General features: G+C 42.9%; 1 long non-coding RNA gene and 1 pseudogene across 1 annotated transcript; one reads left to right on the forward strand and one right to left on the reverse strand.

The window, feature by feature from the left end:
• The first annotated feature begins 156 nt into the window (after positions 1 to 156).
• On the forward strand, positions 157 to 23645 carry LOC121492440. Its single transcript, XR_005988238.1, has 3 exons — positions 157 to 276; positions 22960 to 23048; positions 23534 to 23645. It is a non-coding gene; the product is annotated as an uncharacterized LOC121492440 (long non-coding RNA).
• Positions 22436 to 25188, reverse strand: part of LOC121492439 — a 155609-nt pseudogene continuing 152856 nt past the window's right edge.

Genomic DNA, 25188 nt, shown 5'->3' on the forward strand with positions numbered 1-25188 from the left:
GACTTTCTCGAGAGCCCTGGAGAGCGGCTCTAGTGGCTTCGGGGCCTGAAACCCCAGGCTTGGCTTGTTTGATGTTTAGCATCCCAAAGCAGCACACCACCCCCGCCCCAGCCTGGGAGCCCGGCGCTGTGCGTCGCGGAGGGAGGAAAGCCGCCCTCTCAGTCGGCCAGGCCGGGGACTGGGCTGGGTTCAGGGAAGGCGAGAAGAGCGGGACAGAGATGCGCAGAGCTGGGCAGAAGGGAGTCGGGGCTGCCGCCGCCCCCAACAGAGACACTTGTGGGTACAGCTGGAGCCCTCAAGGCCGGGAGGCGGGTGGGGGCAGGGAATGCCTCAGCAGCCGGGGCAGCGGCTCTGGGATAGGGGCTGGCCCCGAGGGAGGAAGCTTGGGGCCCGCGAGTGAAATCAGACCCAGGCCCGAGCCGAAGGCGCGATTTCTCGCTCGGAGCACTTGCTCCTGGAGGCGGAGGAGGCCCCGCGCGCTCCAGGCCCCGGGCCTGGCGGGAGGCTGGTCTTCTCACCGCCTAGGACTTGGCCTTTCAAAGGGGAACACAAGCTCGGGAGCCTTCCAAGGGATTTTAAATCCTCCTGGGGGCAGGGTGAGGCCTGGGCTGGCGTGGAGGTCTCCGATCTTGAGACCCCAGGGAGGAATTCTGAGACTTTGGGGCCGCACACTCTGGGAGCGCGCTCTCCCGCGTAAGCGCGTCGGTGAGGGGCTATCTCCAGGCGTGCACAAAAGGTAGCGCGAGTCTCTTCTCAGGCGACTCGAGATAAGAGGAAATGAGAGCGGGGTTTTCTGACTTCCAACTCATTAGGGACCAGGTAAGGTCAATGCTTTCTCTATTATGTCTTTATCTTAAAAGCGGGTCAATTTAAGATAAGGGAAAAAAAATCCAGGATCTGTGTGAACCGTGCTGATAAAGACTGACCCCTTTCCAGAACTAAAAGCAAGCCAGGCAGACATTCATTTTCTATAAACAAGAGAGTTGTGAGAAGCTGCCTTGAATTCTGATCGAATGTCTCCAGTCTCTCTAGACATCGCTCACCCCCTCCCCCAATTATTAGAGCGGGGAGCAGACTGAGCGGGGATATTATTTGTGGAGAACTAGAAAGCCTGTTGGGAAATGTGAATCTGAGATGATACGGCTCTTAGGCATGGTTTGCTGGCTTGTTTGTTTCAAATGCGTCTTTCTTTTAGAATGGAAGGAAAGTGACAGAGATGAATATTGGGGGCATGATCCTGAATGTTTTCCTTGCTCAGCCAGGTTCCTCTTAAGAGATGCTGGGCACCACCTTCCTCTGGCCCTCCCTGACCTCCTGACTGGTGTGCTTGTGGTTGTGCAATTGGGTTCTTTTTGGCACCAAGTGACCCTCTGTGGGGCTCGATTTGGGCTCCTGCCTCAACTTGGAGCACAGAAAATTTTCTTGTGCTTCTCTGGGCAGTAGTTTCTGGAAGGAGGGTCCTATCCCCAATCACCCTCTGTGGCGAGTTTGTCCACCCAAGTGGCTGGAGGCATTGGGTATGGATAAGAGTAGTGGAAAGAATGTGTTTCATTGAAAAGGAAGCCCAAGGTCTGCATGCTCCCTCTTCCCGTGTAGTTGTGTTTCTCAACTTGATTTTTCTCAAAGGAGCAGAGGAGGAGCAGGCTCAGCAACTTGACAGCACAGTTTTTTGCCTCATCTGAAGCCACAGCTGAAGTGGCAGGCTGTGTTTCTCTCTGATAGTGACCTAATGCCCTACTTGGAGGGCATCTAGGCACAGCCCCAGGCTTCTCATTTGATGTTTCCCATTTGGTCTCTGCTTCATAAACATTTATTATCTTTGTTATTATGAGTTGTAATGAAGTTTTGGAAAGGATGAGATTTAAATCCATCTTCTTGTTTTATTTCTTTTTAAGTTATTTGCAGGACACTGCAATGTAAATTGATTATTATTATTACTCTGCTTGATATGGAAATAATTGCAAGCAATAGGTCTTGTTAAAGAGGACTCTTTCCTTCAAGACGACATTCACATCTGATTCTGACCACTCCATTTGTAGGTATAAATGGATGCATACAGACACCTGTCTCTGTATGTATTATAAAAGTATATGCATGTATATCTATCTCATATACCTATTTTATAAGATATTCAAAAAGAAAAGATTTAACGTAGGATTCTATTCGTAGAGGATCTTACTGAACCTACTAGATGCAAGAGAGTTGAATGCATTCATTACCACAATTAAGATGCCGAAGAAACCGAGTGTCCCTTTAAAAATCAAGTAATGAAAAACTTTATTTTTAGTTTTGTCTATTGTAAATTGGAATATTAATTTATTTTCTCTTGACATTCTGGAGATCCAATTATATTTGGGGGAAATATTAAATTTTGTGCTTAAAGAAAATAAACGTGCTCCCGGAGACACAAGTAGCTGAGACTTCTTGAAGCAATCTATAACAAAAATTGTCATTTGCCACACCTACATTCTCCACTAACAGATATTGTCGGTATGAACACTATGGGCCAGCTAACAAAATCAAATGGAAATGTTTCTGCCCCTCATTTATAGCAAACATCCCTCCTATTCTGGTCTTCACAGCGTAGTGGAAATGAGAGGGGCAGGTCTGAGTGTAGTCCGACGACAAGAAAAAAGACAAACTTTTCTCCTCCCTCTCCCCATTTCCGACATTTCCAGGAGTCCTGTCTTTGATTGCCAGATGAAATTGTCAATAACACCAGGCTGTTGGTAGAGGGTTAAAGGTTGCATTTCTCGGGTTTTCGGTGATTCTTTATGGCGTTACTTCTACCAAACCAGAGATGTTAGGCAATGAAAAGTGTCCTTGGATACCTTTCCCCAGTCCCTATGCAGGGGAACCGTCTGTGGAAGAATCATTCACAATAGTAGGGCCTCCACCTTGCTAGCATTCTCCCTCTCACTACTGCCAAAGCTCTAGGAAAACAAGGGTTTATTTGGTCCGCGCGCGACCGCTTTACCTGATCTCCCCAGCACACACGCAGCTGAGTGCGCGCGCGCAGATGTAAACCTGGGAATTACCGTAATGACACGAAGAGGACTGAGAGCAGCTTCCTCTGAGCCGGCTGCTCCCTCTGTGCTAACCTGGGAGAACAGGTCAATGGTTTAACAAATCTGGCTGTGCCGGTGTATACAGCAAACCCGGCATGGTTAGGGTCCCTGCAGGCGCCTCCGGAGCACTGGGTTTCGAGACAGGTTTGGAGCGACCGGCTTTTTCAGAGGAGACTCTGAAGCCAAAGAGGATTAAACCTCTCTCCCCGCCTCGCCACTCGACGGTGCCTTGAGGTCTGCAAGGCGCCGTTTTTCTGGGTGGGGACTAAATGGGGGGGGGGGGTGCCGAGCTAGGCTGGGCCGGCTTCTCTCCCCCCGCCCCCCCTTCTGAGTGTGCTTCAGAAAGAATTGCAACCCTTTCACCAAAGGCGTGCACGGAGCATACATCCCCGCCCCTTGCCAGGGCAGACAGAAGTTGTAGCTAGTTCATTAATACTCACCAACCTGCACTATGAACTGAAACGTTGGTTGCTTTCCTGGTTGGACCGCTGAGGCTGAGGCCTAGGTGGAGTAAACTTTGGAAGTACTGCAGGGTATCGTATCTACAGCTCACATAGCAGGGAAAGCTCAGGTATCCATATGCACTTCACTGGCTTCACACTGAAATCAAATGGCAGATTCTTTGCAAATATTCCACAAAAAGCCAACTCACCCACAGTCATAATCTAGCACTGGATAAGGGTAAAGGGAATATCTTTGAGATCTATGGTAGCATACAAGAAGCTTCATGCATCCTGAACAGTTGACATTAACCTTCCTCTATGAATGTTTTTTAAAAACTAGAATGCTGCACCAATCCAACTTTAGTTGCTGAAAATTCTCCACATGGCTCAATACTTAGATTCTGTTGGCTGGGTGTCTGGGGAAGCTGGAGGGTTGTGTGTATGTGGTTCCGCACAAAAGAGAAGAGAGGAAAGGAGACGGGACTGGAAAGGGGAGGAAGGGAGAGGAGAGGAACAGCCGCCTGGTGAAAGTGTGTGGAGTTCTGTTAGCGTTTGTGACAGCTGAGTCATGCTGGTTATAGCCAGTCTTTGGGTCCAAGTATTGGGACGGATGGATAAGTATGTGCTGTGTGTGTGATTTTTAAGGGTTGGTGCTAGTGGAGAAGGGCACGGGAACCGGCTGAAAGGCAGTGTGTACTATCTCTGGGTTGGGCAGATAACACAATGGGAACGTAATTATCTAGCTGAAACAAGCTCAAATGGCAAAAAGTTGCAAAATAGATCGACCTCCCTGAGAAGAGAGGGAGCCGGTTACAGAGGTCTGCAGCCATCATCCTTTTCTCAATACATTTTAAACAAGAGGATCTAGGGAGTGATTCCGATTCAATACACATAATCAGTTTGCAAGTCTTATTTCCATTTGAAAACAGGGCCATTTGCAATCATAAGAGCCGGACACGCTGAAAGATACAGAGCGCTTTCCGAGCAGATGATGGGTGACAGACTCTACAGGCAAGCACTAAATATTTTCTTCTAGCCTCAGACCGCATGCATCAATCTTTAGTCCCCATGCATTTGAAATCGAATATTCCTGTTGTATATATAGCTTAATTGCTTAGAAAATTGAGACTCCGTGGTTAGAGAGGGGAGGGAAACAGCAAGAAAGGTGAGAGAGAAATCACGTTTGTGCTTCTCCTCCGTGCTGGTTAATAGTCATTTAGTGAAGAGTACACGGGTACAAAATTTGATATAAAATTCAAACTTGTTTTTAAAGGAAGGGCCGCCAGAAGAGTTGCTCGGGGCTAAAATTTCGCGGGTTGGAGTCGCGAAGCCCTGCCAGGGTGTTTCGGGGCCAGCGGGGCGTCTGCGGGGCCGGGTCGCAGAGTTTGACCGAAGCCCTCGGGGTGGCTCCTCGGCCTGCCGGTTGCGCCGCCAAAGACCTAAGGGCCCCTAGCGGCCCCACGGTTTCAAATCTGTTGTCAGGGGACTCCGCTGGAAGTGTGGGCACTTCAACTCTTGAGCTATTTTATGTCCTCTCGTCCCAGAAAGTTTCAGTTCCAGAACCAAGAGAAGCAGAAGCACGCGACCTCCGCCCTCCGCCCGCGGCCACTGAACTCCCCACCCCTTCGGGGTCCCCCCTCCCAGCGCCCCCCGCCCCGCCGCCTCCGCCAACCCCAGTGCCAGGCTTCACCCCGCCCACCCGAGGTCTCCCGTCCCGCGCGCAGCCCCCGCCGCACTCTGCTCCCACCCAGCCTCGCGACGCCGCCCCCCGCCCCCCTCCTCCCTCCCTCCCCCGTCCCCCCCCCCCCCCCGCCAGGCTAGCAGGTGACTCTCCAGCCCTTTCTCAGTTCCCGCCCGCAGCCCCCAGCCCCTTCTGGAGACCACGCTAAATCTGATGTGCGGATGAGTCGAAATTTCCCGTTAAGTTTGACCCCAAAATACATAGAGAATTAGTTCACTGGGTCAAGATGATTATTCAAACCCTAGCTTGAATGGGATTTTAGAAAGAAAGAAAAAAAAAAAGATCTGAAAACACGATCTTTCTTTAGACAAATAAGCAAAAGCAAACAAAGCCAGCGAACTGCTGCTGTTTTTCTGAGGAGTTTCCCTACAGAAAACAGATTCCGTCTCTGCTCACATAGGAACATCTAACGAACTTTCTGGTAGAAAGAAAGTCAGTCTAATAATAGTATGTAGTTCCTGCCGATTTCATTTTTATTTTGAAAGGGGATAATCTATTAACCTCCTCAAGTTAGTGCCTCTTAGGCAGGCGTTATGTTTTTAAACGTCCTTGCAAAGCATTTTCACCTCTGGAAAGATTTAAGGAAAACCAATAGATGGGCGGGGGGGGGGGGCGGATTTTGCACAGCTCCTGCCAGCTTGCTCAATTTTCTGCAAAACTCTTCCTAAAAGCCCCAGTGTTCTCTTTAACAGATGTCAAGTTATAGAGACCACAAAGATCTAAAGACATCCTTCATGTGCGCGCGAGCACACACACACACACACACACACACACACACACACCAGCTGTAAACTCACTAGATTTTTTTTCCCCCTCTCTAGAATTCATTCTGTGTGGTTAAGCAAGTGAGTGGTCCTGAGGCATTAAGCCATCCTGAGTGGAGGGGTACAGTCAGGCAGGCCTCCTACAACAGGGAGTCTCCAAGCTCCCTATTTCTGCAAACCACGAGGAGGACCCAACTACAACTGATAGGAGGTGTGGGCGAGACTGGGACCAGCAGGACCCAATCCACTAGCGAGAAGGTGAGCTCGCTCACTCAGGCTAGGACAGGGCCCAGCCTAGTCTCGGCTGAGTAGACAGAGGGGGTGCATAGGAATGTGTCCCAAAGCAGCAGAGAGCCAGAGCAGGCTTCCAGGGCAGGAAGTTCCAGCCACCTGACAGCTCCATAGGGACAGGGTGACCATGTGGCCATTTCTAGGAGTGGTGGCTGATGTGTAGTAGTGATTCCTTCCCACACTTCAGGACGTCCCTGGGGACCCAGAACACACAGGCTGGGGATTGCTGGCACACGTCTTCAGGAGCACTCCCAATCACGGAGAAGAAACTTAGCCTGCCTTCCTCAGGGAGCCCCAGCCCTGTCTCCCAAGGTAAATGTGGGACACCTTCGTTAGGACCGAAAGGTCGCCCGCAGGAGCATGATATTCTTATATTTATAGTGTGATGTGACTCTATCATCTACTTTTTATTTGTTACTTCATCCCACTCGTTTTCTATTTCTTCATTTCAGTGCCTATGTTTTGCGCGCTTGCCTGTCCAATTCCAGCCTCCTAGCTGCAGTCTCACTTCCCAGGCAGTTCGGTATCATTTTCCTAATGTCGGTACTAAAAGGAAAAACAGGCAAAATGGAAGTGCTGAGCCATATAGAGTGAAAGCCAGGAAAGCCCATATGGGAGGCCCGTTGTGGGGGTGGGGGGAGTAGAGAGAGGACCAGTGGACCACCAAGGTCAGCCTGTCCGAGGACTACCGAGAAACATGACAGAAGCAAGGAGAAGCAGCAGCGCAGAGAAATTCAGTTAAAGTCGGTAGAGGCGAAGGAAGGAATCCAGCGCCCAGCTAACGCGCACACGTGGCCTGACAGGCACAGAGGGGATGAGGAGGAAGCGGAAGGCGTGTGTATGGTGGTCTTCTCTGCACTGAGAGGCGAAGCAAGCGGCCTCTTTCTTTCCTCCTGCTAGTCCTCAAGAATAGAGACTTTCTGCCAGAGCAGACGAAAGGGCTAGGGAGCCCAGGGACCAGGGACTGTTACTCGCTCCCCAAGCTCCTGCCTGGCCATTCGGGCTCCACACCTCGGCGAGGAAAAAAAATTCAGGGGAGCCTGGGGCCACAAGGCGAAACAGCTGGAAGTAGAAATAGCGGTTTCCGGAAACTTCCGGGAAAATAGGCAAAAATCCTTTCTTTCCGCCCAAGTGCCCCCCCCCTCCTCCGTGCAGTTGTTCAAGGAACTTCAGAACAGGTCGTTTCCGACCCTGGCTGTTGGACAGCGCCCTCTCTTGTCCCCGCCAGCGCGGCCTCGAAGGAGGTGCCACGTGGAGGGAGCCTCCGCTGCCTGCGGGAAGGGCTGGGCGATTCCGCGGGGACTCCGCCGAGCCCGCCCCCGGCTCTCCGCTCCCGGCCCTGAGCCGCTTCCCACCGCGGAAGGCGGGTCCTGGGAAGCGACCGGCTCCCGGCTACCCAGGCGGGCGGGGCCGCGTCTGCCCCGAGAGCGCTGCGCGGAGCCGGGCTCGCTCCCCCCGTCGGCTCCCCGGGCGGGTCACGCTCGCCGGGACGTCCCCAGCCTCCGGGCCCCGCGACGGCGGCGGCGCGGGAGGAGAGCGGCTTTGCCCGCCGCGGGGTCCGTTCCGCGGAGAAGGGAGCCCCCGGGCCCCGACACGCACAGCCCTCCAGGCCCGCTCCCCGCCCCGCCCCGCCCCGCCCCGCCCCGCCCGGGCCCGCCGGCTCGGGGCTCAGGCTCCCAGGGGCCTGGAGCCCGGAGCCGGTTCTTGAAGAGTCCCGCACGCACTCTGACATGTTCGCTGCAACACGTTAACCCTTTTGTACCCCGGCCAGACGCAGGTGTTAGCTTGGGCCTCGTTCGGTTGGTGAAGGGCGCATGTGGGCCGCTTCCCGCCCTGTGAAGCCCCTGATTGCCCCCGCCGAGCCCCAGGGGGAGGTCAAGGAGAGGGACCCGGGCCCAGGGCCATCTATCCGGGGAGGGAGGGCCGCGGCGGCGGCGAGAGGTGCCAGCGGCGAGAGGCCGCGCGCGTCCCGGGTCCGCACCTGGCTGCGGCGCTGCCGTCGGGCTTTCCTCGGGAGCCCCAGGTGCTGCGGCGCAAGGCAGCCCGGCCTGTTCCGCGAGCCCGGATCCTCCCTCTAGGGCCCGCGCCTTCTCCTCTTTCCCCTTTATGGCCTTCGATAATTTCGGAGGCAAGGATTTCAACTTCGAGGGGAATTTGTTTCATGTCTCCTAAATTCAGAAACGGAGTCTTCAAAAGTCCTAATGTGTGTGTTTACTTTTTTCTAGCGTTCAAATGAATGCGGAGCCACGGATCGAATCCCGTCACTCATTTGGGGTTAGCTTCTCCCGATATTTCACACGGAAAACAAAACTGGGTCCCTCTTATTTGTACTTGTCCTTAACCTTTGCAGCAACTGCTGTAGATGAGGCTCTGTCCATTCTCTAATAGATTTTACTAGGGGCTGGTGACAGAGAACTGATTTCTTTTCTATTAGGGTTTAGCACATCTTTGTTGAAGGCCTGTAGAATGACCAGGGATTAGATTTGCATCTCTTAGGCGCCCTGTGTGGTCTTTGTGCGAAGCTTGTAACTGTTAAAAATGACTTGTTAGGAAGCGTGTGGGCTCTCATCGCTCTCCTTTTGACAGAATGATTGTGAAATTCAGATTGGCCCTGTAGGATTTAGCCCGCAGATTCCACCTGAACCCTAAGCAATTAGACCCTAATCTCACTGCAATCATATTTGAGTTAGGATTTGTTGCACTTTGTTTACTTCAATTAAAAGCAGTGGAATATTTTTTTTCCCGCAGCCTTTAAAGTGAAATCTCCAGGCCTAAAAACCTCAGGACTTCTCAGAAACGGTTTTGGTGGTAATGGGGATTTCTTTTCTGTAAGGTTTCCTCCTACTCCTCCCGCCCCTCCCCCATTTAAATAATTTTCTTCTTCTTCTTCTTCTTCTTCTTCTTCTTCTTCTTCTTCTTCTTCTTCTTCTTCTTCTTCTTTCTTCCTCTTCCTCTTCCTTTTCTTCCCCTGTTCCTCGCTAATGCCTGGAGCATCTTCTTAGGGGTTGAATTCAGGTCGCCGGGGAAGATACGCGTGGAGAGGACTCCCCGCTGCGAGTCCCCATGTCCCCGACAGGGCGCCTCGGTCCCGCTCCCGCGCCGAGCTGTCTCACGCTCGCCGGCCACGCAGCCTGCGCGGGCTCCGGCCAGTGGGCCGCGGCCCGGCGGCTGCCTTCCAGCCGCGGAGTCCCCGCTCCGGCGCCCGCCGCGCGCCCCACCGCAGGGCGGCGGCGGAGACGGCGTGGGCAGCGCGCCCGCCGGCCGGTGCGTCCCGGAGCTGCCCTAGGCGTCCCTGGGCCTCCGCCTGGGCGCCGCTTGGGCGCGGCGGCCTGCTGCGCGCACGGGCGGGGGGCACCCCGGGCCGGCCCTCCCTCTGCCCGGGGACCCGGCCGGCGGGCGTCGCGCCTCGGGCGGCCTGAGTCCGGGCGGCACGTCCGGGCCCGGAGCGCGGGCGCCGGCCTCCAGCCTCTCCTCCCGGGCCGGCGGCCTAAGCGCGGGCCTCGGGGCGGAGCGCCGCGCTGGCGGCCCAGCGGGTCGGTGGCCGGGTCGTCGGGATCTCGGCAGTTCTCAGGGCATTTAACCCCGACGCAGCTCTTAAGGGTCGCCTGCGGTGACTGTCAAGTCAGGTCACCTTAGTGCTATTGCTTGATGTGTGGTGAGTTTATCGCCTTCGTTTATTTATCTGGTGCGACTTTGTTACTTTGTTTCTTCCGGAAAATCTCCTTGGGGAGACACAGGATGCTAATGGCTCTGGGTTACCGTTTTCTATTTTGATTCATAGCCACTTACTTGCTCCTGGTGAGTTTGATTCGGTTCCCCCAAAATACTTGCTTCCACTTTATCAGTTAATGCTTAGGTGGGAGCCAACATAGGATGTGAACTAGAGCAATTTTCTGGCACGGGAGGGGCTCAGTGCGGTTTATTTGAGGGGGATAGGGTGATGCCCCCTTTTAAACTTTCCAATAAACTTTTTGATAGCAAGTGTTCTCATTGTCACTTGTATCAGAGGAAAAAATTTTAAATGTTCTTTGTATTTGATTCCATGAGAATGAAACAAAGCCAGCCTACGACCTCACTCCGTCTGCCTTTGTGATTAAAACATTTTAAATGAGCAGAAAGTACTTTTCTGAGGCTAAGCACTATATAAATGTGAGCAATTTTAACGAGTTTAAGCAAGGGGTGGTCTCTTCCGATATTTTCTGGGGTGGAGTATATTTTAAACAGGCTCATCTTTTTGGATAATTCTAATAGCTGATTATTCTTCACTTTATTGAGCAATCAGTATTCAAAGGAATAGAGGAGATGCTATCTTGCCTTGGTTGGGGCGGGGTGGGGGGTGGGAATATGCTCCTGGGGTAAGGAAGAAGGGGGAGCAAGACTGTGATAATCTCTTTGAGATCTACCCAAAGGAGTCTTGATCTATAGATTGAAGATCTCTGCTTTAAATCAATCCTGTGGGCAGTTTAAGGCAGTTTTTCATTTGTGAATAGGAACTGTATCAAAACCCTAGTGTGACCATGACAATTGGGTAATCACACATAAGGCATCTTTGCTAATGGAGAGATTCTGTAAATATGTTTCTAGTGAATACACAGATAACAGTCACAGTGGAGGGGTCAGGTGCCACAAATCATAGATTACTCTGCCAAGGGTTGCCAGCCATCTGAGGCTCGGAAGGACATTAACTGCCTTTGCATTCTCAGAATACTCTCCTCAGTTCGTGATTTCACTTACTTGACCCTACTTCTGTTATTAAAGAGCTGGCAGGCACAATCAAGGGCAAGCAGGTTGGCTACCTACCCTTCTGGCACCTCGCCAGTGTTCCCATTTAGCTGCCAGCAGACAAGGAGAGGAGTGAATCAGTCATATAATCCTACAGTAGCATCTAGAAGGTATCAGGAAAACTTTAGTGGCAGCAGGAGGGTCCACCAATCAGCCCTGTTTCTAAATTCTCCACTTCATATCTGTAATAAATCCCTCTGGGGGAATTCACTAGTGGGAAGGGCAGGGAGGGGAATGATATGGGAGCTCTCAAGCAGTTTCCTTGAAAAGTAAGTTGTGAGTGCATTACTTGAATGGTCCCAATTTTGAAAACGGCCATAAATAGAAATGGGATTCTCATTACTAACAGAAACAAAAATCAGGAAAAGTGTCCCTTGTCATTGGTAGGGGGAAAAAAATTCAAGAGCTTTTAGGAAAATTTGGAGAATTATAACTTCTTGTCAATAGGACAAACTTCTGCCTTTCCACATTTGCTTTAATAGAGAAATTATTGACAACTTAATAAGAAGTAGGCACTCAACTTTCAGAGAAATTACATAAAATTGAGATTATATAAAAATAGTTTTTTTCCTACCTCAAATTGAAACAGGTAGGTATTTGGCATACAGGGACATTGTAAAGGCAAAATGCATCTCACTCTAATATTAGCATTTTTTTTCCCTTGAGGATGTAAAATCTAGAAATCTAACATAAAAGAACCAGAGGGTGAAACAAGACTTCCTGGGTCTCCTTTGTTGGCAGGCTAGGCCATTTCCTCATGCTCTTACCCTGGAAACAGCTTTGGGATCTAGAATGAACCATCATGATTGAGGATAAAGCCACGACTTTTACCAGTAGGTACCATGAAAAGTAGGTAGACTGACTTCATCAATAGAGCTTTCCCCAGGGGGTTTGCCTGTGGTGAGAGGCCTTGCTGCACTTTTTGAACAGAAAGGTACAATTCACTGAAGTATGAGTGTTCAGGAAGGCTAGCAAAGTGTACTTTTAGAAGAATATTGTATTTTCTAATATGTCAAGAGGTCTTCCTGATGTGAGATATAAAAAAACTAATTTAATTTTTTGTCAAAATTAGACTATCATTACATTAGCGTATTCTTAAAGAATGAAGATGGACATTACTCATCTACAGTAGCAAGGGGGAAAAATATTTAAAAACTAGATGACAGATATGTGCCTTATAATTTAAACAATACTGAATGATGAACAGTCTCCCCAAGTTCATTTAAGCAGGAATGGGAGAGCATCTCTATAAAAGTGAATAAAAAAAGATCTTGTACAAATATGCTGAACCCTCCATTTTATTAGCTTATAATGCAAATAATTACTTGCTCTTGCTACTAAGAGCCATTTTAATGTAATGGATTCATTACAGACCCTCAAGAAAACCAAAGCCTGTGTCCTTTTACAAGTTTGTGAAGAACTTTCAAATGGCTGCACCCAATTTGAAGACATGGATATATTTTTTCTTGCTTATTAAGTTATAAACCCGGAATTTATGCTGATGAACATTTTCCATCTTGACTAATACCTTCTGCCAGAGAAGTTTTTATTTCAGGAGAACAGATAGCAAGTGGACAGAAGGAAATTCTAAGCCTGTGTGATTTCATAGGGGTCACATTTCATATTCTTAAGTTTAGAGCTGTGAACACCCATATTCTTTTTTCTTTTCCTTTGTGTGTTTCTTGGTTAGTATCTTGTGGAGTGCCTTGCCCATAACAGTTGTTCAATAAGTTTGCTGAACAGATGGAATTTGTGAAACATTTTCACTATTTACCTTGTCATCTTTTCTGATACACAAAAAGAAAAAAGAGTATTAACATTTTTCTTTTTTTTTTTTTATGTGAACAAAAAAATCGTTAAGATTTAAGGCGGGTTTCACTCAATACGACCAAAAAGAAGCCCCATTCTATGCTAGTTAGCAAGAGAGGAATCCCTTACATTTCCCTGCCTATTCAAATGAAAACTGTTTGAGATAATACTGAAATGTTTAAAATAAATAGATCCCAAAGCTTAGATGTAACACAAAATGAACCCTAAAAATTTAATGACTTGGAAAATCCTTAATCTCCTTTTACATTCCGGCCTTTAACTTTCTATGACACACTTACCTTTCAAGACCTTTAAAAATTCTAAAGGGTAGGGACACCTTACCTACCCTTTAGATAGGGTCTCAGTGGTTGAGTTTCTGCCTTTGACTCAGATCATGATTCCGGGTCCTGGTATCCAGTCCTGCATCAGGCTTCCCACAGGGAGCCTGCTTCTCCCTCTACCTATACCTCTGCCTTTCTCTCTCTGTCTCTCATGAATAAATAAATAAAAATCTTAAAAAGAAATTCTAAGGGATAGCCATCTTCTGAAGTGGTGAGGGGACCAGAAGGTTGCAAATCCTATCATTCTTTTAGAAGTGGGGGAGGTGGAAACTGGCCAATGTGGTCTCCTCTACTAGAAAAGAATTTAAGAAATAGTGTTGATTGTTAATGATAATGCCACATAAGGCTGCTCTAGGGAAGGTGGTCCAGTGGCGAGGAGGCACCTGCTATGCAGAAGCAATAGTTACTATTACTGTGTTCCCAAGTCTTATTCCTTAGTGAGCACCCCTCATATTTGAGAAGAGGCTACAGCTTTGGGACACAATGGAACCAATGGAGTGGAGGTAGGGAGAATCAAAAGATTGGAAGCAACTTCAGAGTTGGGATGCCCTATGCTTTATATTGGTCCAAACAACTACTGGAATCTCTCTTCATTGATTTGGGGCCTGGCTCAAGATGTTAAAAAAAAATGTTAAAAAAAAAAAAAAGACTATACTGTCAGATTCTGTTCCAGTTTGAATATGAAGCCTTTCATCAATGACTATGAGGGTATTATGTCAAGTGGAAAATGTGTGCTTATATACCAAGGACATCCCTGGTTTCACCTGAACAGGCTCCCTAGGAGATTTTTTGCATCTCGGTAGCATTTGCTCAGCAAGATACGAAAGACTGGATGCAAACAGCAACAGAACCCTAAATAAGTTAAATCTCAAATCTAAATTCCATTTCTTTAAGGCTAAACATCATCTTTTAAAGCACTCACTTAGCATGAAGATATGGATATTGCTTCCTGTATATCCAAATATGCATTTCTACACTTAGTGGGTTGGTCATCCCTCAACTTGTGTTCCTAACAAGAAATGGATCCCAAAAAGGAAATGTTCTTTACCAATGTCTGGAACAATGATGACCCACTGTTTTCCCAAGAATTCTCTTTTTTATTCACATGTAGATAGGAGTTGGTATTTTGTCACCAAGTTCATGTCAAAGTCAATTACTATAGTGAAAGAGTATCATCATACTTTTTTTTGATAGAAACAAAAATGGAGGTTGATATAAATATCCGTTGTCAAAAAAAAAATATCTGTTGTCAATGCATATCTGGTTTCGACATTATACAGAAGAACTAGTTGGTATTACCCACAGACATAAAGATTTTATGATAAGAAAAATGTACAGCCTATTTATTAATTTATTTATTCTGTCACTAAACATTCATGAGTGCTTACACCAGGCAAAGTTCCATGTATAGAGAAAAAGATATGTCTTCGACCTCAAAAACAATGTGTTTGGAGAGATAGGCATGAAAATAGACAATTACAGTTCGATGCAATGAGTGGAGTAATGTGAGATCTGTGCAAAATGCAGGGGGATCCCAAGGGAGGAAGCATATCTGCATTTGGCAGAAGGAGAAAAGCTAACGCTTGAATTCACTCTTGAAGGAGAAGGAGTTTTATTAGGTATTCCAGGTGGGGGAAAAAGTATGTGCAAAGGCCCAGAGGCAGTGAAAAAACATCCTGTTCAGGAGAATCATACCGAGATTGTACTGCGGGAGCAGAAAGTGTAAGAAGACTGTTGGGAGTAAAACTGAACCGGTGCTGTGGGCTAAGCATTTTTGAAGACCCTTGAATGCCAGACTAAGAAGTGTAGATTTATCTTGCAGCAGATGGAAAGTCATTGAAAAAATTCAAACAAAATCAGATGTGCATTGTGGAAGGATCATGTAGTCCAGACTGGAGAATGGATTAAAAGCGGGACAAACAGTGATGCTGAGACTATTTGGTGGTTGTTTATACCTGCCCACTTGGTATAAGAGTGCTAAATAGGTACAAATTGTCAAACCCTAAGCAAAAAAGAAGGCATAAAGATATTTTCCAACGAGGCATCTTTTTAAGGAAAATGAATGATCACACTGGGTAAAGATCGGGGATTAATTTTGTATGCCCTGTGGATACCTTTTAGGGTCAAGAGTGCATTGCTCGTTGTTTTACTTTACTGTAGAATTGCCATGCGCCTGAGCTGACACTTCTCTTACTGCATTGAAAGACTGTGTAGTGTTTGTAGAAAGAGCGCTACCAAAAGTCAAGAGACTTGCCTCTAGTTGAACTTTATTTCTCAGTCTTTGAAAGACCTTGGGGAAGTCACTTTACCTCTCTGGGCTTCATTTGCCTCAGTTGTAAAGTTGAGGGCACAGTTTAAGTTATTTGTAATGCCATTTTATTTATATCATTAGATGATTTGCAACTTTGCACCTGTTAATTTATCCTAATGTTTATTTCTTAAGTTGTCTTTATGCTTTCTCACAATTTTAAAAGAGACAGAAGTATTTAGAGCACAATCCTGGGACACCTTATTTCGGGCACAATTCTGTGTTTATCGCACTATGCTTAATATTCTTGGCCTTCCTCCTGGAAATATTAGGATATTGGTAGCTGTTTTGAAACTGTAGTGTTTCTGCTCACCTGAGTCACATTTTATCCCCATATGCACAAAAGGAAGACTATTTAATCGCTTTCAGTATCTTCTATGCTAACTTAATAATTTAGCTCTAATTTTTAAGTTGTAAGTATTCCTTTCCAAAATGATTGTTTCTTGGGTCAGATAATTGCATGTTCTCAGAAAGCTAGTGTATGGATAAAATCGTGGTGCTTAAAATTATAGAAAGTGTACTGCTTCTAATAATATTCTACTTTAAATTCTGCATTTCCTTGGAAACTTCCTGTTATTTAATGCTCTTTTTTTTTTCCACTTAAGAGGCTGTTTACATTAGTAATATATCTTCTAGAGCTCTGGGAGTTCATAGGGTTTGTACCTACAAAACAGCAGAGCACTGTTACTGTGCTTCAGAGACATGCAGGGGTCCCAGGGCAAATCAAAATGTTTTTAAATGTATGACATGTGTGAAGTTGATGAAAATTCATGACTTCTCTCTGTCAGGGCTGCTTGAGCTTAAATCATCAGAGAAAGGTGAGTGCAAAGAATTTTATTTAATACTTTTAATTCTGAAATACCATCCATCCCTTGCTTGGGTCCTATGTTTCAGCTCTTCTATTTAATAGTCTGCCAACAAAAATTTTTAAAAAATTAAAAATTAGCTGCATGCTCTAAATTGCTTTTCAGGATTTCCTTCTTAAACCATCCCTCAGATGTGTAACTTTTAAAGAGGAATTGAAATGTGGTTTCAGAATGTAATCACGTACTATAGAACATGCAAAATACATGTGAAAGACCACACGAGTGCTGTTAATTTAACTGATTATACTTTATGCTTTAGAAATGTTTTCAAATTTGTCTTTTAAAATTGAAAAGAAAATATTCCACGAAAATGTTAAGAGATTAAAAAAAGCCAAAATGCTGTGGATATTGAGATCAGCTGTTTTTAAGCAAAAATCCATTCAAAGCAAAATAAAAGGCATTGTGTAGTGTGTGCCGGCTAAAACTGAGAACACAAGAGCATTGCAGTTAATTAGAAGCAATCAACAGGATGCTTTGCAACATTTCTCACATCAGTGCACCATCTGATCGCTATAATAAAAATTTCCCACAGTCTTGATGCAAAAAGGAATAGAAATAAATATTTGAGTCATTAAAATATTTGATGTATTTCAATTACTCTTACCAATAATTATTTTTACTAAGTTATTGTTACAAAAATAAAATCTTGAAAATCCTGAAAGGTTGTTCTATTTGTGTTTTAGGGGATAATCTTTGTTACATTTTTTGGTTTTAATTTTATATGCATTTGATATGAGAAAAAAAATCAATTTTTGAAAATAAAATTTAGGGTATAAATTTGAGTTGTTATATGATTTATGTGTGGTTATTGTACTTATGAAAGATAGCTGTGGGCTTTTCCTGGACCATTGAGCCATATATTATGAATGATTAGTTATTATATTACAAATAATGAAGTACTACATTATAGCTATTTTCATATTAACAGAATATTGACCTAAGTTAACTATATTAACTGTATCATACAAGTCTTAAAAGAACGTACAATCCTTAATACTATTATTTTTCTATAATTAGATCAATGCTCGATTCTGCTCAGAAGTTTTACTTTAGTTTCATTTATTCTACATCCGAAATTGTTCTACTAGGGCAAAAATACTGCTTTTGTTATATTTTTATGAAACTCATAGTTTTTCATTAGAAATAACATTTGTTTTTCTTTTCTCCCTTGCCCCCACTGCATCCTTTTTAAATTTTTGAGGTGTGTGTGTGTGTGTGTGTGTGTGTGTGTGTGTGTGTGAGAGAGAGAGAGAGAGAGAGAGAGAGAGATTCTTTGTTACGTTGTCTTCTTACATTAAAGGTAGAGCTCACTCTGGGCCACTGAGGTACTTCAAAACACATTCATAAAGTAGTTTGTTAAAAATGTTTAACATGAATCAGAGCTATATACATTTTGACCATAGCTTACAACTTTTTCTCCCTCAAAAAGCAAATTTGTGAAAGTCTAGGAAGTGCCCTTTTTGGAGGCAAAAATAGCCGTGACACTGGTGCTGTGAAAAGAGAACTGTCTTTCAAACAAGTCAATGATTCATTCTCCTGTATTTATAAAGTACAAGTTGCTTATCAGAGTAGTTTACTCCTCACACTATAGTCATCTCTTGCTGAATGAAAACATGCTTTGGAGGACAACAAATTTGTTTGGTTTTGGGTATTTTTGTTCATTGTTTGTTTTGTTTTGGTCTGTATGTTTTCTCTCACATCACACAAGATGTTTTTTCTCTTGTCGCTCCCCAAAAAACCTTTTTGCTAATTATGTTCTTTCTTGAGCACTCTACATGTATCTGTAGAATAATAAAAAAAAAAATACTTTCAAAGAACTATCTTCTCTTTGGCACCAAACTATTGCTTTGTACTCTTCTTTGCACAGATTTGATCTACTTCATTGCAGGAGGGTGACTCTTAGCTAGGTTCTCTTTAGGAAATTTACTCTTTCTACTGCTTTACAGAGACAAATAGCTTTGATGATAAATACCTTAGAACACATATCTCACAAGTCCAGAAAAACACGTTAGGATGTAAATATTTTTTCTTCTGACTAAACAGCCTATTAAATGTATAGTACTATTTGTTTAAAATTTTAAACTCTGATATTTTTGCCTGCAAGATTGGAGCATTAGCTACAAACGTTCACTGCTCCAATGAAAAGCAGTTTCAGTAAATAACAGCCTGAAATTGGCTCTGTTGCATTTAGTTTGGTTTACAGGAATTGGAATAGTAATGCTCCAAAAATCCATATTAAAATAATTTTGCTTATTTCTGATATCATTATTTCTTATAGCAAACAATTTAGACAGAAAAGTCATTTGATAAAAATAATTGATTCAGGCAAAATAGTACTCACATTCTTCTGTGAGATAATGATTCAGCAGCTACTCTTACTTCAGTGGTACTTCATTAGACACAATCCTCATTCATCTTAAAGCCTTAAAAAAATCCACATTCTTTATTTTTAAATACTTTATTTTTAAAGAAATGAACAAATTTTTGAAAATAAAATAAAGTCTTTAACAGAATTTACTTGCTGTTATTCAGGTCTTTAAGTTTTTCTTAAGGGACAGAAATGTCATATGCTTAGTTTCAGGACAAAGGCACCTTTTTAAATGAAGGGCTTAAAGAAAATCGATAAAGAAGTTTGTTTGATAGAAAGCAAGCTAACTAAGGTTCTGGTTGTAAAAATGATCTAGATTACAAATCAAGAAAATAACAATATTTGATCAACTATAGAAGGCTAGTTTTTAATAAATAATAAAGTATCTTTTAAAAAAAGCGATTATGAGCAACTTCTGAAATTCACTTTAGGTAACATATCTAGGGGGTACATTGTGTTACTGTTTTTCTATGGTAGAGTCGATTTAACTTTGGGAGTTAAGAAAACTTATGTAACTTCAGAATGTTTCCAGCTAATAGTTTTATTGCAGAACTAGTGTTATGCAATTAAAAACAAAAACAAAAACCTTATAGTCATACAACATTAGCTAATTTAGTAAAGATGGCTCGTTATAATTACAATCATTATTTTGCTTGAAATATGACTATGCTCTATTAGTCAGGAATTAAAACAATGCAGGTTCACAGCAATGTTATAAAGTGTTCTTTTAATAGTTCAGCAATTAATTAAAAGCCCCATGCATGTGATTCATTAATATTCATTTTTATATTTTAAAACTTATATGCATTTAAAATTTCCAGATCATTAAATGCTTTTAGCTGCATATTGTGTTAAAGTAAAAAAAAAAAAAAAAGAATATATTTTAAACTGGTTGAATTCATTTAAGAGATTGTTTACATTTATATTCTTTTTTAATAAACAGAAATAAAGTTGTTACATTTACGAGGTCACTTTTTTCTAAAGTTGCAAGTATTTTGTTAAAATGTTTTATTTGGTAATGAAAACAATTTCATAAATATTAATACATCTTCACATTTTGACTACTGTCTGTCAATTTTTTATTTCTTTTAAAATATAAATATTTATTTTTAATGGAATGAGTAAAAATGTTTAGAACTCAAATTCGCTGTAATGAAAGAGAGTTTAGAATCTTCAGTAGGATAGTGGACTGTTTACTTGGCTTCAGTCTGTCTGTCTTCTACAGGATTTGACAGAACTGACTAGTGAAAACTAACCAAAACCAGAAAACAACAGAGTGAATGCTCAAGAAGGAAAAAGGAAGAGTTGCAGGAAATGATATTTTCCCATCAGTGGATAGGCATGCATATATTAAAGACATAAAAGGCAGCAAGGGGAGAAACAAAAGCTGTATACTGGGGATTCTGCAAGTCTGAATTAACTAAATGGGAAAAAAATGAAATCATTCTGCTTAAACTTGTTCACTAATAAAAGGAGAATTGCTTTTGTTAAATATGCTTGGTGTGATTATCAAGCAAAATTTTTTTCTCCCAGACATCTATGAATAAAACATGCGTTTGAGCATTAGGTAAACAAACAATAAATGGATGAGTTCAGTTGCAACATAATAACATTTTATTTAGAAAACATATATAATCATATTTGTATTGGCAATCCAAATTTAATGACTTCTTTCAGTAAAATTAAAGTGCCTCACAAATAACATCTTATGCATAAGGATTGCTTGTTCTTTGCCCATTTTTTCTCTTTTTTCAAAGAAACAGATTTTTAAAGTCTCTACTGAACCATAATGTAAACCAGATGAAGCATGATTTCTCAGAAAATTTTTTTTTTCTTTTGGATCATCTTAATTTTAGGTTACAGATGTAGTAAAAAATTTTTAAAAATCTATTTCTGGGACTGAGGGAGAAAATGTTCTCAAGTCTGGGGTAGCTTGGGCTGATTTGAACAAGGCTCTGTGTGTAGCTGAACCAGACTTTGGCTTATTAGGCATTTCATTAACACAACATCTTCTGTAAACTATGAATAAGAATAAACCATTTACAATAAGGAAAGCAAACAACAGAATGAATTTCCTCTGTTGGTGTTTTATAAGACTGTTAAACAGAAAATGGAGGGAAGAACTCTCTTTAGACGATATCACTTAATTAAGTAAAGCATCCTAATCAGAGTCCCCTCCAATTGTAATGACTGTAGGGAGTCAAGTACATTTCTGTCTATATTAGAGTATCTAACTGCAATGATTTATTGATATTTATTTTAGAAGTACAACACAAAAGCAATAAAACAGTAGAAGTAGGGAGAGAGGGAATATGTCATTGCTTACTGCAGGCACAACCAGAGCACTTCAACAAAATTCCTGATTTTCTTGTGGGAGGTTTGCTTTTCTAAAATCAGAGCACACCTTTAGATGAGAATCTAAAGGTTCTTTTATCGCATTTGACTTTTCCAAATATTCGCTGTGACGTTTCTTTGTCCATTGGGTGAATCATTGATTTACTTTCTTCACTGCTAGAATCACCGCAAATGAGTAGATGAGCACCTGCTGTTTTCTGCAGTGACATTACTAGATGCATTCTACACTGATTTGAGTCGTAAAGTACAGCTTCTTTGTATGGGAAAGAGATTTGAGGAAGGAGAGTAAATATACTGTATAGGCAGACAGACATTGGCTGCCCTCCAAGCTGCACACAGCATAAACCTGTTTATCTGCCACATTTCACAAATCTCAAAAACATGTGAATAAATCAGACAAGCAACTGGATAAGTGATTCACACTAGGGAATCTAACCAATATTCTGATGAGAGGGTACTATGATGCTAAGACATTGAGGCAAATAGACATGTATTGTAGAAACTGAACAAAATAAAACTGATTAGTGGTTCAAAGGAGAAAATATTCTATACCAAAATGAATTTGAAGAGGTTACCCAACCCTGTGGACTTCCGTTGGGTATTTATGTGCAAGTTATCTGGAGAACTGAGTTCAAAAATATACTTTCACCCATACCATTCCAATAATTGGGACCAATTGCACTTGAACTTCAAGTTAGTTACCAAGATAATTTATTTCTGGATACTTGGATCTGAAAATTGGAGGCTAGTGCCTTAAAACCCCCAATTATACCAACGCCTTATTTGAAATTAAATTACCAAACATGCTTAGAACCTATTCACTTGGTGAACACAAACTTTTTTCAGAAAGTTACATTCTAGGACACCTGGGTGGCTCAGTGGTTCAGCATCTGCTTTTCTTTGGCTCGGGGTGTGATGCTGGGGTCCCAGGATCCAGTCCCGCATTGGGCTCCCTGCAGGGAGCCTACTTCTCCCTCTGCCTGTGTCTCTGCCTCTCTCTCTGTGTCTCTCATGAATAAATAAATAAAATCTTTTTTAAAAAAGAAAGTTACATTCTTATAACTGAAGACAAATTGCTTGGCAATAAGTGGGTTAGGCAAGCAAAGGTATAATTATTGTTATATTACTACTTTACTTTTCTCTTAATTTCTGTTACTTCTAACTCATCTGCTGATCTTTTTAAACAGTTATTGTACCTTAGCATTTATTTGTAAACGGAAGTCCTCAAAAGTTTGGGGGCTAACCTCAAAAGTATGCTTTGGTGAAGATCTCTTATTTCTGAATTTCAAGTTTGGATTATTTCCCTAAAGTCGACCTGGTTATAGTCACAGCAAGATGAATTATACATTTGCTTGGTATATCTATTGGCTTCTGGTATAGACCTGCCACCTCATTACCAAGAAAATGTAGTTTTCTCTACATCTGCAAACACAAAATACTATTCCAGAGTGAAGAGGAACCATATGAGGCATTTAAATTAACACTGCAACTCAAAAAAAAATAAAAAATAAAAAATAAATTAACACTGCATACTCCACAACTTTTTTTTCCTGCATTGCAGAAAGAAAGGCAAATTGCTAAAACTTTTTAGCCCTGCAAAATTTTGTTAGATTAGTAATTTCAGACATCATCATCTTAGCAACAGGGAGTCATGGACAAGGTAGGTGGCCTGGAAATTGATCTTCCAAATGAAATTTAGGCACATTTAAGATTCTTGGTTAAGGCCTTGCCTGAAGAGAACCCGTTTAAGTCTACTGCCAATTGTATCTACCAATGTGTTTTCTTGCCTTGATGTTTTGTCATCTTCTTGCTTCTTGTCTCAGGTTCTGTTTCTTCAGGATCAGAGAGAGACTGATTGAATGGCTCCAATTATCAGGATTTGAAAACCTAATATCAGAATCCACCACTGTGTGTAAGTCAGCCCTGAGCAGTCTCTTCTTTAGCAACAGGACACTTGCACAATATGGGAGCATCTTTTCTTCTTCACTTGTCCCTGACCTTGTAAAATATGATACAAAGTTTGTCATGATTCTTAAGTCTCATGCATGGAAAATCTTGCTGAAAAGATACGAACTAAAATGCATTCCTTAAAAGATGTGTGCAGGTAAGTGTCACGTGGAAGTCTGTGGGTAGTCAAGATCAACCCCATCAACAGTCTGAAGGCTAAATAATCCCAGGAAATTTTATCCAGTTTTCTCAATGTGTTGAACTTTGAATTTATGTCCACAAAGCTGAAGTTGGTTCTGTGAACCCCAATTAAGGTCAACCATAGCTCTTTACTCAGCCATAAAGAACTCTTTGGAAGATTTTTATTTTTATTTGTAGTCTTATGGTTTTATTAACCCAAATATGACATGCACATAAGCTGTCTGTCTATTCATTTTCTTTGCTGCACAGCCTGGCATTGGGATTGGTGACTGTGATGGCCAGCCAGGCTGCTCTTTCCACGGTGGCTTTGTGGTTCTTGGAAGAGACATTATGAGCAATCTCGGCACATTAAGATCTGTTGCACATCAGCAGCACTTCAAGCTCCTTGACGTTGTGGACTAGGAACTTCCAGAAGCTACTGGGCAGTGTGCACTTTGTTTTCTTGTTGCTCCTGTAAGCAATGTTGGTGGGCATCAAGATCTGTTCCTTGAATCTTCTGTTGTACCCTATTGTCAGTGTCTCTGCAGTTCCACCGGTTGCACTGATTTTGACATACTGGTCTTTTTAACAATCTTGGGCTTCACCAGAGGTCTGAGGGCAGCCGTCATGCCAAGTAGGAGATGACTGCCACCTTCACAGGCAGCGTCAAGGGGCAGCTGGAGAATTTTTACTGTAATGGTTATTCTGTGTCAAAAATGATCACTAAGCCCTAAAATCTATACACCATAGGAAGCTAAGAATCAATAGGTTGGCTATAACTGAACATTTTAATTATAAAATCAAAACAGCATATAAAGTTTAAAAATTTTACTCTCTTTTCTCCTAGCCCCCACCATCCCATTCTCCAGGAGTAACCATTAATAAGTCTCTCATATATTTTAATAGACTTTTTAGATTTTTTTAAAAAATAATTTCTACAACCAATGGTTGGGCGTGAACTCACAACCCCGAGATCAATAGTCGCACGCTTTACCGACTAAGCCAGCCAGATGCCTTAATTGATAGACTTTTAAAATTCATATGCAAGCATACATTATTTTAAGTCACAAATAAAATCATATAATATATTTACTATTCTGAATTTGCTTTTTATTCATTTAGCAATGTATTTTGGCTATTATTCCATTCCCTATACATGGGTCTACTTCATTCTTCTAGCAGCTGCACAGATATCAAATAATATGCTTTTATGGATATAACCATTCCCATATTGATGGATACTTGTTATTTTTTTAGCCTTGTTTTTTCAAATAATACTTCAGCAAACATATGCATATTTTTGTGTGCTTTTATAAGTGTATTTGTAGAATTAATTGCCCAAAGGGAAATGCTATATAAAAACACACAAGTTTTGAATGATATTGCCACCTTATTGATACAACCAAAGAAGTTGCATCAATTTACCTTTCACTGGAAGTTTTTGAGAGGCAGGGATTTTTAAAAAGGGCTCACTGAGTTCCGCGTGTTACATATCTGCCCTACATTCCATCTCTTCAAACTTGACTAAAAGTTGAAGAGCAGCTGGGATGGTTCATGATGACCTAATGGAAAAAGAACACTCCTGTGACATCTGTGCTGGGACAGCAGTGAGGGCTGAGGAGGGGACAGCACAGGAACACTGGGGGGAAGAGCTGGGAAGTATGGCTGCCATGGGTTTAGGAATGGTCTGAGTTCTCACCACGTCTCTTTGCTATCAGTCTTCCTGACAAGTGTGAGGGCTGCCAAGCAGAATCAGGAGCCAGTCACATGATTGTCATAAAAATGGAGAAGAAGGTAAAATGGGACCATGTCACATATACACATTCACATACGCACACACACGCACACACACACATACAGTCTCCCTCTCTGCTCAGATTCACATTTGGGTATGCATCTACCTTTACACCCTGTGTTGGCCAGGC

The sequence above is a fragment of the Vulpes lagopus genome, chromosome 6 (assembly GCF_018345385.1).
Source record: "Vulpes lagopus strain Blue_001 chromosome 6, ASM1834538v1, whole genome shotgun sequence".
Lineage (NCBI taxonomy): Eukaryota > Metazoa > Chordata > Mammalia > Carnivora > Canidae > Vulpes > Vulpes lagopus.